This window comes from Onychomys torridus, chromosome 1 (assembly GCF_903995425.1).
Source record: "Onychomys torridus chromosome 1, mOncTor1.1, whole genome shotgun sequence".
NCBI lineage: Eukaryota > Metazoa > Chordata > Mammalia > Rodentia > Cricetidae > Onychomys > Onychomys torridus.
This window is the reverse complement of record NC_050443.1, coordinates 61030468-61043933: the sequence shown is the minus strand read 5'-3', so window position 1 is coordinate 61043933 and position 13466 is coordinate 61030468. Positions and strand designations below refer to the sequence as shown.

At 43.7% G+C, this 13466-nt stretch overlaps 1 pseudogene; it reads right to left on the bottom strand.

The window, feature by feature from the left end:
- Positions 1–6802: 6802 nt before the first annotated feature.
- On the bottom strand, positions 6803–7325 carry LOC118582647 (annotated as a pseudogene).
- Between the last annotated feature and the right edge of the window lie 6141 nt (positions 7326–13466).

Here is a 13466-nt window from a genome sequence, read left to right as displayed (position 1 = left end):
GAGCTTGGCCCGAGGCATTGTGGGAAATGTAGTCTACACAGGTACAAGCCAAACACTGTACTAGTGTTTACCCAAGATTTGATAGCTCTAGGCAGTGCCTCGGGATCAGAGGCAGAGAAAATCCGCGGACTAGCGTCTGCTTTCTAGTGCTGCTCAAAGCTCTTACATGAGACAGATAACTTCAATTCTCTAGAGCCTGCGTGTATTTGTCTATTAAAAAACAATGAAAGCTGGGTGGATTTATCAGTCTTTTTCAGCGGAAAATTGTGTGGCTAATGATATTGTTGGACCTTCGACAGCCCAAAGCTGACTAAGCAGGGAAGAAATCTGCGCAGGTAAAGTCTCTCGTGGCCCAAGCCCGCGTTTCTCCCCGCAGTTTGCAGCTACGCACAGGCACGGGTGTTGCACACCCGTTTGTTTTCACACGTGGTATTCCTGCGTCTGCATGAAAGCCCCGCCCTGCTCTCTCTGCTTTGAACTGCTACTCTTCAATACAGCCTTCTCCTTGGAGCCTGCCATAGTGTTAGGCAGGTTAGCTCTGGGGAGAGAATGACCGACCAGGCCGCCTAAAACAGGACCTAAAGAACAATAGGTGATAGTGGTCTCTCCAGATGGTTCAGCTCAGGGCCCCCAAAAAAGGATGTGAAGAACAATAGAAGGCAGTGGTCTACTAGTTGGCTCAACTTAAACAGGCTTCGGGGTCTTTCTGGATAAGGGATCATACGTGGAGTTAGTTCTATCTTTCCCCATAGTGAACTTTTCATCTTCAAGGGTACTAAAATCCCTAGACATAGTCTTGCATCTTAAATGTTTATTTAGAGTGGGTAAAACGAGCTTCCAAGAAAAAGCATGCCACTTTCTTTTAGTGCCCTCTGTGAGGGCGGCACAGGGAGGAGATGACAGATAAAGGACAAGTCTAAACCCCTCTTCTGCCAGGATACGGCAGATTGCTTTCCCAGAGGATACTTTTACTTCCTTCCTTACTCTAGTTAAAACTCTTGATTTCGGGGCTGAAGAGATGGCACAGCGGTTAAGAGCACTCGATGCTCTTGAGGAGGACCCTAGTTCAATTCCCAACACCCACCTTGCAGTCACAACAGTTTGTAGGTCTGATTCCATGGGATCCAAAAGTCTTCTTCTGACCATCCTAAACACCAGGCATGCACATGGTGCGCATATATACATCCAGGCAAAATACTAATACACACAAAGAACTCCTGACTGCTTTACTCTATGTCCTTTATGCCTATATCTGAATTTTTCTCTTTTGAGACCACAAGACAAAGAGTGTTGCTGGTGTAGAGACCAGAGGAAAGTGTGGAGCTCTACATAACACTAGCATCACCGGCCTAGGTCATCCCTACCCCTAACACAGCTATATAAAGTTTCCATTGCAGTACTGAAGCTACATAGGCTAGCGTGTTCGTGTTCTCATTGGATGGGTGAGAATAGAAATGTAGCTACTACCTTGGTGTTTCCATGGTTCCCTTGGTGTCACAGCAGCACCTCCATGTTGTGGGATATTTGTATAATGTGTGAAGATGTATGTGCTGTGATTGGTGTAATAAAAAGCCTACTGGCCAATACCTAGGCAGGAGGTATAGGTGGGATTTCTGGGGAGAAAAAGGAAGAAGAGAAGAATCTAGGTACACAGGAGACACCAGAAGACACAGAAAGGAAAGAGGACATGCAAGATGGAAGAGAGGTAATGCTGTGTGATAGACCATAGATTAATATGAATGAACAAGCCTAAGCTATAGGCTGAGCCTTCATAATTAATAAGAAGTCTTTGTGTCATTATTTGGGAGCTGGCTGCCATGATAGAGAAAGACTTACTACATATGATGCCCAGTGTGGGACCTGAATATCCACACAAAGTCTGAGAAAGCAGTCTTTTGTCTCTCAGGTAGGCTCGGCAAACAGAGGCATGTTTTGTTTTGTTTTGTTTTGTTTTTAAAGAATTTATTTATTTATTAACAATGTTCTGCCTGCATGTATGCCTGCAGGCCAGAAGAGAGCACCAGATCTCATTTCAGATGGTTGTGAGCCACCTTGTGGTTGCTGGGAATTGAACTCAGGACCTCTGGAAGAACAGCCATTGTTCTTAACCTCTGAGCCATCTCTCCAGCCCGGCATGGCTCTTTTAAGAGGCCCTGCTGTGTAGCAGAGCTCTTGAGCAGCTGGTGTGCCTGCTGCATCATGGACACAACAGCTTCCCAGAGCTGGGACAGTAAACACCAGCATGAAGCTAGGCACTCGAGGAACTGAGGTGGGTGGAGCCAGCCACCAAATGGCTGGCATGGCTGTTTAATGTTTGTCTTGTGGCCAGAGAACACTGCAGGTACAAAGTAAAGTGGTTCAGACTGAGAAAACCTTTAAACAGATACAGTAAAAAATGGTCTAAAATAGATAGTGATAGAAAAATATAGTTTAAAAATAATTAAGTCTTTTAAGAGAGGGTAAATGTTTCAAGATATTTGATTACACTATGTAAAGATATGTCATTCTGATTGGTTCAATAAAAAGCTAAACATCCAATAGCTAGGCAGGATTTTTGGGACAGAGAGAATGCTGGGAAGAAGAAGCCAGAGTCATCAGCTGGACACAGAGGAAACAAGACATGAACGATGAGAGGTAAAAGCCATGAGCTATGTGGGAAGCACGTGTAGATGAATGGAAAATGGGTTAATTTAAGTTATCAGAGCTAGCTAAAAAGAAGTGTAAGAGCTGGATGGTGGTGCACACCTTTATCTCAGACTTGGAGACAGAGGCAATTTGTGATTCAAACACTGGTATACAAGTACCAGAACCTAGATTGACACAAGAACCTGTCTCAAAATTTAAAAGCAAAACTTTTAAAAAAAAAAGCTAACTATCAGCACACTTTAATATTATGAAGTCTCTGTGTGGTTATTTAGTAACTGGCAGGAAAGAAAGAAAACTATGTTATGGGGCACATATTTTCATATAAGACCTGAGAAAGCTTTAAAAAAAAAAAGGTTCCAAACACACAAAAACAGAGCCAAACTCAGCTTCCTAGTCTTGCAGTCTTCTTTCATGTGGGCTGCTGTACAGAGATGCATCTCCTGGCTGCTGCCTGTTGGCTTTAGCTGCCAGCACCATGAGCTGAGCTGAATAGCGGTTTAAGTTTTGCTCATGAAAACAAACAAACAAACAAGATTACAGATACACAGTAAAGCAGATCCAGACAGGAAAAAAAACTTTAAACAGATTACAGTGTGTTTTAAAAAATGGACTCACATTGCTGGGCAGTGGTGGCGCACGCCTTTAATCCCAGCACTCAGGAGGCAGAGGCAGGCAGATCTCTGTGAGTTCGAGGCCAGCCTGGTCTACAAAGTGAGTTCCAGGAAAGGCGCAAAGCTAAACAGAGAAACCCTGTCCTGAAAAACAAAACAAAACAAACAAACAAACAAACAAAAAATATGTATATACATTTTTTTAAAAAAGAAAGAAAATGGGTATAGATAGTCATAGAAAAAATAGTTTACAAATAATAAGATAAAATTTTTGAAGAAAAGATAAGGGCTGGAGAGATGGCTCAACAGTAAAGAGCACTGGCTATTCTTTTAGAGGTCCTGAGTTAATTCCCAGCAACCACATGGTGCCTCACAACCATCTGTAATGAGATCTGGTGCCCTCTTTTGGCCTTCAGGCATACATGCAGGTGGAACACTGTTAATAAATCTTTAAAAGAAAAAAGAAAATAATATAACAAGGATAAGCCTATTAAAGATGGAAAATATACAGAGAGTCTGGATCCTGTGTTGTATTGTATTGACTTTAAATTTTTTGATTGCTAATGAGCAAACAATAGCTATTGAGAGACATTGGATTATAAAAACTACTAAATTAAACCAATCTATAGAATGTGAAAATCTCTTCACTTCAAAATGGAAGTAAAAAATGTGTTATATTGAGGAAGAGGTTATGCTTTTGTTTCCACAGAAAACAAAGGCTGTGGATTCATTCAAGGTTGATAGATATCAGACTTGATGAGGAGCAACACCTTGAAAATCCTGGCTACAGACATAAACGTAAAAAAAATCTACAAGACAGGTGACATATATTTTACCTGCTCAAACATAAAACTCATCTTTAACTGGCTTGTGCACACTGCACACTCCATACCTGTGTTCATTCAGATACACACACACACACACACACACACACACACACACACACACACACATTACCTTTAAAAGTGTGTGTGTTTTTAGAAACAAACAGACCAGACACCAATAAAGACGAGTAGCCCAGGTGATCCAGCCTCCCAGAATGCCTCTGTTGCAGTGTCCTCAAAATTCTGTATCCAGAACAACTTCAAAGCTGCTAGCTGAGATGGTCCAACCTCACAGACTACTGCTCCAGCCAGGACTTGAGATAAGCTCTACACTTCCCCATCACACAGAGACTGGACAAAAAATAATAATACAGCTAGCTTTCCCAGGACTTGGCCATTATCCCAATTTTCTCAGGTCCTCTAAAGATGCCATAGCCCCCAGATAACAGGAAGCAGTCTAGAGAACACAACACCCACATTCCCAAGAGGTCGATTGGTTGGTTTTGGTCATTTGGTGGGATGTGGATGTTTATTATCATTTAAGGGGTTTGGTTACAAGTTGTTATTGGTCATGGTCAAAAAAAAAAAAAAAAAAGCAAGATTAGATTCAGAGATCTCTTTCTGAAGGGAAAAAGGAGAGAGATAGTACAGAAATGTTGGGGTAAAAGGATGAGTTGTTGAGTCTACTTTTGAACAACCAGTAGTCTCAAATATTTTACATTGGTATGGATTTTTGTATATTAATAAAAATTTAAGGTTATTTTTGTTAGAACATACTCCATATATGTTTTTACTCTTATTTAAGGCATTTTTGCATATTGATACAAATTTAAGGTTATTTTTGTTATACCGTTGTGATGGTTTGAAAGAAAATTGCCCTCAAAGGAGGTGGCGGGCGCTATTAGGAGGTGTGGCCTTGTTGGAGGAAGTCTGTCACTGTGGGGGCGGGCTTTGAGGTGTCTTTCTCAAGCTTCACTCAGAATGACAGTCAGTCCACTTCCTGCTGCCTTCTAGTCAAGATGTAGCCAACACCATGTCTGCCTGCACACTGCCATGCTCCCCTTCATGATCATAGGGGACCAAACCTCTGAAACTGTAAGTGAGCCACTCTTAAGTACATGTTTTTTTTATAAGAGTTACCGTGGTCATGGTGTCTCTTCACAGCAATAGTAAATCCTAGCTGTGACCACTGTATACATGTTTCTATTTTTGTTTAAGGTATTGTACCTTTGCAGCTCATCTAAAAATGTAATGTAAAGTTCTAGTCCTTGAAACCTGTAATTATAAAGCATTTAGGATAATTAAGAAACACAGGTTAGTAGTTAGTCATCTATAACAATCAAACTTGTAGTCAGGTATGTTTTCAAGGTCATACAGAGATATATTTTAGATAGATAGATAGATAGATAGATAGATAGATAGATAGATGGTTTTCAAACACTTCAGGAACCTACAAAATATGGCATTTAAGATGTTTTAATAACTTAAGGCTTTTCGTGACAGTAAGACACATCTGCTCCTGGCAGCACTAATTTAGTTCAAAAAAAGATGATGGGCATCAAAAAACCCAATTTGCTCTCAACGTGGCAAAGCCAGGCATTTAGGCAAGAAACTGCCCTTACCTCAACAGATGACAGCACACTGTCCAAATTGGACAAGCAGGACACAAACAACATGGGCTGCTGAACTTTGCCAAGACAAGGTAAGACAGTCCTTCAACATTCCTGCTTCACAGAACAGTCTGTAGGCCACAGATGGAAGCCTCAACATTACAGAGGAACCTTGGGTGACTGTCCAGGCAGACCCCCCTCTTTGTCTTTTCTTATTTTTGGAAGTTGTTTGCTCTGCAAATAATTTTCTCTGAAAAGAAAATTACATACAAGATATAAAGTGTATAAGGTTGGGAGACATAAAAGCTTAAATTGTTTATCTAAGAAAATGTTTTGAGGTCTAAAGAGATAGTTCAAGGTTGGTAATACAAGTTGGGATAAAAAGTGAATAAGGAAAAAAAAAGGTAAATTAGCTACAAAACTTTGGACTCACTAAGATAGGAAAGATAATACAGTATTTTCTCTAAATTAGCCAAATACAAATGACTGGATACTGTGAATGTAATTCTTTTTTTTTTTTTTTTAAGATTTATTTATTTATTTAGTAGAGGGTGTCAGATCTCACTACAGATGGTTGTGAGCCACCATATGGGTGCTGGGAATTGAACTCAGGACCTCTGAAAGATCAGCCAGTGTTCGTAACCCCTGAGCCACCTCTCCAGCCCCCCATAATTCTTTTTAATCTATATCCTACCATGTGGCTCGATTACCTCTTCTTAGTACTTGCTCTAAGTCTGCTGACAAAATCTCCCACCTAGATTCCTTCTCCTAGTTTCCCTCTCTCTGCCCGGAAGTCCTGCCTGTACCTCCTGCCTAGCTATTGACCATTCAGCTTTTTTTTTTTTTTCCCACACAAGGAAAGTGGATTCCACACCAAAACATTTTACTGAGTATGAAATAATTTTTAATCTCTAGACAGAAGATACTCTAAATGGCACTGAGAGGACTGGAATGCAGCTCAACATGCTTGGCATGTGTGAGGCCCTGGGGGAAGGGAGGTCCTCAGCTCTCCCCTGCTCCCTCACCAAATGTATATTCAGGACATACTGAAAGTCTGATTTTTAAATACATTTAAACACGGACCTTACAGTTATTTTAATGCTTGGCATTCTAGAATACAACGTGGAGACACAAGTATGTGGTGACTGCTAGATATTCTAAAGGACAAAGGGCTCTTTTAAATATGAAAAGCAATCAGCCTGCCTATAATTTAACCCTAAGATCTAGTCTCCTTTATACACGACAATGTTGTTGTCAGTTTCATACACTTTTACTTTATAAAGGACTCCTGCAGGAAGAAGTTTCTGGAGGTTCTCCCAGATGTAGACAGCTACATTTTCTGTCGTGCTTACAACATCTGCAAAGTAGGGCACATCCAGATCCAGGTTCCTGTGATCGAGGGGCTTCATGATGGCCTCCTCCATGTGTTCTTTGAGGTCAGTCAAATTCATAACCATTCCTGTAACAGGATCAATCTTTACAGTTGTGTCCATGGTCATTGGGATTGTCGCACTTCCCAAACACTTTCAAGTTCTCTTCGTCACTCAAGGAGAGGCTGTGCAGCCGGGACTCGCACTGAAGGACACGAGGCGTGACAGTCACGCTTGGCGGCGAACGCCACCTGCCGCGCTCATGACCTTCGACCATTCAGCTTCTTAATACACTAATCCCAGCAACACATCTTCACACAGTGTACAAATATCCCACAACACTCTTCTCTTCTCCTCAGGGGCCCACATGAGCATAGAATACTTGTACACATACACAAACACACCACAAAATAAAATATTTTTTTTAAAGCTTCTGATTTTAAAATAGTTGGCTTTTTTAAAAGGTTTATATTTTATTTTTAATTATATGTCTCTGTGTGGGTATGTGCATGAATTTGGGTGCCCTCGGAGACCAGAGGCATTCCTCTGGAACTGGAATTAGAGAAGGTTATGAGGTGCCCAACATGGTGCTGGAAATCAAACTCGGATCCTCTGCAAGAGCAAGTGTGTGCTGTTAATCACTGAGCCAATCTCTCCAGCCCAAAATCTGAATTTTTATCCAGTCAATTTCGTTCATCCTTTCTTTTTATAGATTGTGAGTTTTATGTTAGGAAAACCACCCCACTACCCCAAAGATCATTTAATTCACCATTTTTCACTAGTTAACTTCATTAATCCAAACACAAAAGATGGGCTGCAGAGCTGACTCAGAGGTTAAGAGCATTTGTCTGTAAATCCAGTTCCAGGGGATTCAAGGACCTCTTTTTGACCTCAGCGGGTAGCAGGCACACATATGATGCACTTACATGCATTGCAAGCAAAACATTCATACACATAAAATAATAAAATAAATCTAAAACCCAACAACAGAAAAGATATCCAAGTAGCTTTCAGATTTGCTAGTAGGTATAAGATTGAATCTTATCACCAATAGTTTCTCCCTGATAGCATCTTAATTTAGTAATTCTAAACCAACCACATGCAAACAACGCCACCTCCAGGCCAGCCTGAGAAGTCTACACTACGTTCCTGGATGCAGTTGCCAGCCACCACTGTCTGCTGTCAGTGTGCCTGGAGAGGAGAGCTGAAAGAATACTTGCAGTGATGGCTTCAGGGGGTGACCTGATATCAACAAAGATTTGTCTCTTTGTATGTTCATCCTCACCACCAGTGGAAATTTCCACGAGGGAAAGATTGGATGGGTCACTGGTGCCCAGCTGAAACTTTCCGGAAGTCCAAGAATCCATTTGTATTTGCTTCCATCCCAAACCAACCGCTGACCATTAGACTGAAGTGTTTGTCACAGAAGTATCCTACAGCCAGTCATGGCTGGCCTGTGACTCAGGCTTCCAGAAGCAGGTCATCCCAGGTGAAACAAAGAATAAGTCATATGTGAGACCAACTCAAGGCCTAACGGTACTGTTGAGAAGGGGCCTGCTGGCCAAGCTAGCCTCTGAGACCACCATGGGACAGAAAGGCTGAAGCAAGATAGCCAGGGGGAATTATGGGTACATTGGAAGGAAAAAGACCCTTTCACCCAGGAGTCTGGTTCAAGCCTCTCACTAGCTGAGAATCAAGAATTCTAACACAATTACATTTGCTTAAGGCTTCTTCTCCTTTCCCAGCTATAAACCTATAATTTTCTAGACGTATTTTAATTGCATTTTTATTCATTTATCTTCTTTGCATGTGTGTGCATGCATGTGCACATGAGTGTAAGCCACTGTGCAAATGTAGAAGTCAGGACAACTTTCAGGAGTTGGCTCTCTCCTGACATGTAGGTCCCCAGTTGGGATTCAGGTCATTAGGCTTAACAGCAGGCCCTTCACTGGCTGAGCCATCCAACTCACTGGTCCCCAATTTTCTAGGCACCTGATAGTAGAAGAGATGTCCTAACCCCTTTGTGCAGCCCTAGTTTAACTTTATCAAATTATAATCCCATCCAAGACACTTCTAGGTCCATCCTGTAACTTACTTATCGAAAATAAAGAGGGAGGCTGGGCATGGTGGTGCATGCCTCTAATCTCAGCACTTGGGAGGCAGAGGCATGTGGATCTCTGTGAGTTCAAGGCCAGCCTGGTCTACATAGTGAGTCCCAGGACAGCTAGGGATACACACAACGAGATCTTGTCTTATAGTTAAGGTCTCTATTACTGTAAAGAGACACCATGACCACAGCAACTCTTTTGTCTTTTGTTTTGTTTGTTTGTTTTCAAGACAGAGTTTCTCTGTGTAGCTCTGTCGACCATGCTAGCTAGACTTGAACTCACAGAGATCCATCTGCCTCTGCCTCCCAAGTGCTGGGATTAAAGGCCCGGCACCACCATTGCCTGGCTGACCACAGCAACTCTTATAAGGGAAAACATTTAATTGGGCTGACTTACAGTTTCAGAGGTTTAGTTCATTAGCATCACAGCAGGACATGGTGGCATGCAGGCAGACATGGTGCTGGAGAAGGAGCTATATCTTGATCTCATAGGCAAGAGGAAGAGATCTGAGCATCACCCTGAGTGAAGCTTGAGCAAAGGAGACCTCAAAGCCCTCCCCCACAGTGATACACTTCCTCCAACAAGGCCATACCTACTCAAAAAAAAAAAACCAAAACCATACCTCCTAATAAATGCCACTTCCTATGAACTTATGGGGGCCAGTTACATTCAAACTACCACAGATCCTATCTAAAAACAAAACCAACAACCAGAATATATATATATATATCTGCTGGAGAGATGCTCAATGGTTAAGAGCACTTGCTGCTCTTACAGAAGACCCAGGTTTAGTTAGTAGCATTCACTTGGGGACCCACAGCATCTAATTCCAGTTTGAAAAGACTAGCACCTTCCTCTGGGCTCCAAAGGCACCAGGCATGCATGTGGTAAGCACACATACATACATGCAGACAAATACTCACACACATTAAAGTGAAAAATAAAAGGCCAGGCATGGTGGTGCATGATTTTAATCTAAATATTCAGAGGCAGAGACAGGTGGATCTCTGAGTTCTAGGCCAGCCTGAGTTACATAGTTCTACAACAGTCAGAACTGCACAGTGAGATCCTATCCCAATAAATAAAGCAACAGTTAGGAAATAGTAACGATGGTACACAGTAAGCTTTTATTGTGCGAGAGACATTTGTAAACAGAGGTGTGAAGCCAGTGGAGATTTCTGCAGAGAAGCAGACAGGAAAGCTGAGTGGTAGAGCTGTCTTTTCAGGAGCCCCCAGATACCTCCTAACAAACCTCTCCTCTGCTTCATACTGGCTTACCCTGCAACTGTTTACTGCAGTAAAGCGAAGGACCTGGTTTTAACTTGAGTCAAGGTCACTAAAAAGTCAGGCTGTTGTGGACATCAGAGGACAGCTGTGCCTCCATCCTTACCTCTGCTGACAAGGCCATCTTAGAAACACAGCAAGAGCCAGGCAGTGGTGACGCACACTTTAATCCCAGCAATCGGGAGGCAGAGGCAGGCGGATCTCTGTGAGTTCTAGGCCAGCCTGGTCTACAGAGTGAGTTCCAGGACAGCCAGGTCTACGCAGAGAAACCTTGTATCAATCCCCCCTCTTGCACCCCCAATCCCGCACACACACCCCTGCCCCTCAAAAGAAAGAAAGAAACACAGATAAATTTGTGGTCCCTCCTCTAAGAGATTCCTTTCGCCACTGGCCAGCCACAGGAAGAGAGTGGCTCTGCTCTCCACCAAGAATTCATGACTAAAACCTTCACAGAACTGAGGCTAGGGAGATGGCTCAGTGGTTAAGAGCACTGCTCTTCCAGAGGACCTGGGTTTGACTCTCAGCACAAACATGGTGGCTCACTACCATCTGTAACTCCAGCTCCAAGGGATTCAACACCATCTTCTCATCTTTGAAGACACCAGGCACATATGAAGGACATAGACATGCATGCAAGCAAAACACCCAAACACATAAAATAAAATAAATAAAGCAACCCTCATGAAACTACTTATAGCCAATTTAAACAAACTGGAACAGACTGTTAAGGAACTCTCAGAGTCGATGGGAGCTGAGTAGCCAGGCTTGGAAACATCTGGGAACCACAGAACAAAGTGTAAGTCCCCCCAAGAACTTCAGCAGTAATCAGTTAGCCAAAGTTCAGCCTTTGCACCCATCAGTCCTGGCGATACTACAGCCAGTTGAGTTTATTCCTCACTATACCTCCCAAGAGGAAGGGAGGAACATTTGACAGGCTGATTCTAAGTCACATGTCCACGCCCTAGAAGTACTAGGTCCAGAGTGGGTGGCTCTGGCCTTCAGCCTTCCCTTACCACCCCACACAGAAGCAGGCTCTCCAGCAGAGACTGACGGTCTGCTAGGAACTGTGTATTCACTGATTCTCTAGATGCTGAGCAAGAAGGAAGCTCACTTCAAGGAATGCCCAGCCTAAGGCCCCCTGAGGCCCTCTGCTCTTCCAGAGTTGATGGAGGTAACAGGGTAAGGACAAGGAGAGCCTGCTTCGCAGGACACCTGTTCTCAGTCAGGACTGAGGAGCCCTGAGGATGAGGTCCAGTCACTGGGGCAGAGAAGCTTTGGTCTAAGGCCCCATCATTGCTTAATCCATGCTCCTTCCTCGGTGGTCCTCTGGGGCCACCTCCTGCTGAACACGGGTACTGTTTCAGTTTTCATAGTTATGCCGTCGGCCTAGGCTGCTAAATGTGATTCGTAAAAGACCGTTTAAACGCACGCTGTACTGGAAGTAGTAAGACCAGCCTAAGGAGAAAGAAAAGACAAAAAAAAAAAAATCAAACAAAACACTGAGACAGAAAGAGACTGGAAAATGGATGAGGGGGAAACATTTATCTCCAGAAAGAAAGAATAGCATTCAGTCCAAGGGAGTGTGGGGTCCCCTTCTTCTTCGAGGTCTGTTGGCCACCAGCCCACGAGGACAAAAGGGCAAGATGGATGACAGAGAACCTTGAACAGCCTGAACACGGTGGGAATAGCCTTCTGGGAGACAGCTTCAGTGAGACAGCTCAGCATTATTCCAGAGTATAGGGATATGTAGGGTTGGGGTGGCAGCTGGGGCAAACCCTAATTTGCATTAGGTGGCAAGCTCCTATCATACAGCACGGCCCAATGAAAACAGCTAGAGCATGTTACTTAATTACCCCGTGGGCAGTAGGGGAAGATCGTTGTCAGGGAACTGTGTCAAGGGACATCCTTGAGATTAGTCAGGCATCTGGGCCTAGAGACATCCTCCAGATTAGGTTAGGTAGAGAGAGCAGGGAAGCCTCCACTGGGGGAGGGGGAGGGCTGCTAAGCTATGGTAGACAGCAACCTCGGACCAGCAGGGCCTCCCAACAAGAAGTGTCACTGAAGAGCTGTGAAATTAGTATCACATGACATGATATATGAAGAGAAAACCAGAGCAGGCATTTTGGTTTTGGTTTTGGTGAGACAGGGTCTTCCTAGTTTGGAACTCACTTTGTAAACCAAGACAGCTTGAGGCTGTGACAGACCTCCTGCCTCGGCCTCCAGACCACTAGGCCTACACATGAAGGGACCCTAACAGGCCCAAACATGGCGAGCATTGCAGACAAGTTTTGCCCTTCTCCCCCCTTTCCACTCCCCTGCTAAAAACCATGACATTCCAAAGCTAGCTGTGCCTGCGTCGTGAGACACCCCACCCCCACCCCCAAGACCACCACAGAGCCGATATCCGGTGCAAAACACACAGGGGTTTATTGATAACTAGCAAGCCTGGGCTTGGTCCATGTCCAACACTCAACACAGTGGGTAGAGGATGACGACCCTGAGCTCTCAGGGTGAGGGTTTTTATTTTTTTTATTGTTTGTTTGTTTGTTTTGTTTTGTTTTGAGACAGGGTTTCTCTGTAGCTTTGGAACCTGTCCTGGACTAGCTCAGTAGACCCGGCTGGCCTCAAACTCACAGAGATCTGCCTGGCTCTGCCTCCCCAGTGCTGGAATTAAAGGCATGCACCACCAACGCCTGGCTGAGTGAGGGGTTTTTAAAGGGAAAACTACAAGCAGGGTGATACAAACCTTGGCATCATATGATTGGGTGAGGGTATGTAACCTTTGAATCTACTGGTTGGGGGCTACAGTTATCATTTGGGGCAGGCCTGGACAAGTCCCAGGCTCTGTCCTTGAGCTGTCATGGAGGCTGGGTGGCCTTGCACATTCACATTGACCTATGCACGTAGCTCTAAGTTGGTGAGGGGTCCCAGACAGTAAACATCTGGCTGAACCTTGAGCGGTCAGAGTACATGCAGAAAGGGAGCTACTGCAAGGATTATGTCTTTTGTTCAC